The following is a 2,356-nucleotide window of genomic DNA, read 5'->3' on the forward strand; positions in this document are numbered from 1 at the left end:
TTGTCAACACACAAGCACAGGAAACCAGTACAGGAAACGGAAATGAGTCAGGTACGCTTACCGTCAGCTCCGTGTCACCTTTAGCTGCTACACCAGAGATCAGTCAGGTTTCTTGGCTGTCGCTGAGAAACACATAGTTTGAGCTCCCTCCAAAGATTCTCCATTGGGTTTAGGTCTTGTTTAATACAAGACGTTGCGGCGATTTCTTACATAACTTGCGTAATTAACGTACGTAATGATCGTAAAGCCGTAACTAAGCTAACCTTAACTAAGGTAGGCACACTTAACATAGTTGTAACTACCCAGTCTCTGTAGCATGAGGAATCCACAACAATTTGGTTATTCAATGTCATAATTTGTCTGTCATTGTCCTCCATTGCACCAACTGGCCCAATTTTCAGGCAACCAACATACTGCTCTGACGTCCACTTAATGAAAGTTGAGCCATGAGCTGTGAGGTTGAAGCCCAGTTTTTCAGAAAGGACTTTCTAATATTCTCCAGACACACAGCATCACTTCAGAGGCGTTGGAGCAGAGCTGCAGGGCGACTGACAGACTGGCAGGCTGCTTTCTGTTTTTTTCCCCCAGGAGGAAACATGTCCCTAAGTCAAATTAGATCCGCTGACATCCCCTCCACTCGCCCCCTTTTTTTTTTTTTTCTCTCGCTGTACGCGAGCTGAGCCTGCAGTACATCTGAGGCCTCAGAAGACGAGTTGCAGGAACGGCAGAGCCAAGGAAAACGTGGCGTGCTCCGTCACAGATGGCACCGCCGAATGCATCTGAGAACATCATGCTCTGCTGAGAAAGCGTCAAATTGAATTTGTTGGAGGAAAACAGTTGTGCTGAGTTAGGTGCTGTCGTTTTAATGTAGCTCTGTCACGCGCACACAGACACACAGACACACACACACACACACACACACACACATACAAGTTAACTCAGCCTTTTTAATATTTCATCGAAGTATCAGTAAATAACACCTGGCATCAATTTATTGAACCTAACGTCTCCTTATTGTTTACCACAGACCCCAGCGTAAGGCTAAAGTATTGTCTGCATTTTTGAGGACATGTTTTTTTAAATAATTAAGCTTAGGATTAGTCCATGCAGGACACGGTAGTCATACGCCTGCTGATTGAATCCTTCCTATCAGAAACACACCAATCACAGTCATTCCCAAATCAAGGCGGCCTTTTATTGCGATTGGAGCCGTTGCAAGGCGGTTAGATTTGTGTCCAACTTGATCCCGACTTGCTCTGACGTTATGCACGTTTAGGACGCGATGATTTCAAAAGAAGATAAAAGCGCCCACAATTCAGAGAGGCAGGCAGCGCAGTTGCTTTTCACAGACTGAAAGACCCGGGTGGACCCAGAGCATGCTGGGAAACACCGGCCTCTCAGCTAATTTAACAGCTGATTAGTTCAGATTTGACTCAACATGATGTTTTATGAGATTTTTTTATTGATTTGAATCGGAGGGATTTTAATTGCTATTTGTCTGATTAAAGGCTTATTCTATACAGAACACACGTGTCAGAGACTAAATCTGATCATATTACGGATCATCTACAGTGTGTTGTCAATTTTTTGTAGCTACTCTGTCATAATTAAAACAACTGGAAACTGTGTACAACCTGATATATGGGTCTGATAACATGTTATTAAATGGGAATCGCCTCACAGTGTTTGTGTCACTTCCTGTAGGAAACGGCTGGAAACTGTCTAACTTGAGAGCGGATTTTTGTCACCGCCCCCAGCTGCTGCCGCCTGCTCTAGTCCACTTTACAGACGAGTCGCAGTTCATCTCCAACGAGCCTCCTGCTTCACTCACTGCTGCAGCCGGCAACGCTTTGCCTCCTCCACCCCAGCCTCCACTTTCTAGTTCTGAGTACTAACATGACTCAAACTTTGACATGGTTTTTAATGTCTCTCTTTTGGCTCACGACTACAACAACTTTTGAAACTACACATGTTCCACCAGAACTAGTTCTTTCCCGAGGCTATGACGATTTTTGAAAAGACTTTCTGTTCTTCTGGAAGGAGACGAAAAGGAAGCATGTTGTCAGTTCTTCTCATTTGGACAGCTTTCGATGTGAAGACCTGTCACTCATGTTGACGAGCTGTCATGTAGCACAGAGATGAGGTAATCAGTATGAAGCTGCAGCAAACACTGAAGAAACAGATGGTGATGAAAAGGAAACTTATCCTGCTTTCATTTCCCACTTCTTAAAACTATTGTTGGTATGACCTACCTAAGCATGCAACACAGGACAACAGACACACTTATTCTCATTGTTTATCTATTTATTTTGAAATGATATGCATATATTTAGTCAAAATCTTTAATCTAATGTAC

At 43.5% G+C, this 2,356-nt stretch overlaps 1 long non-coding RNA gene across 1 annotated transcript in view; it reads right to left on the reverse strand.

Moving 5' to 3' along the window:
* The window catches only part of LOC117936412, a 13,102-nt gene extending 11,140 nt beyond the window's left edge, over positions 1-1,962 (reverse strand). The window contains exon 1 of the long non-coding RNA XR_004654943.1: positions 1,950-1,962. This is a non-coding gene — a long non-coding RNA (uncharacterized LOC117936412). The remainder of the gene's footprint in view (positions 1-1,949) is intronic.
* Between the last annotated feature and the right edge of the window lie 394 nt (positions 1,963-2,356).

Source organism: Etheostoma cragini, chromosome 20 (assembly GCF_013103735.1).
Source record: "Etheostoma cragini isolate CJK2018 chromosome 20, CSU_Ecrag_1.0, whole genome shotgun sequence".
Classification (NCBI taxonomy): Eukaryota; Metazoa; Chordata; class Actinopteri; order Perciformes; family Percidae; genus Etheostoma; species Etheostoma cragini.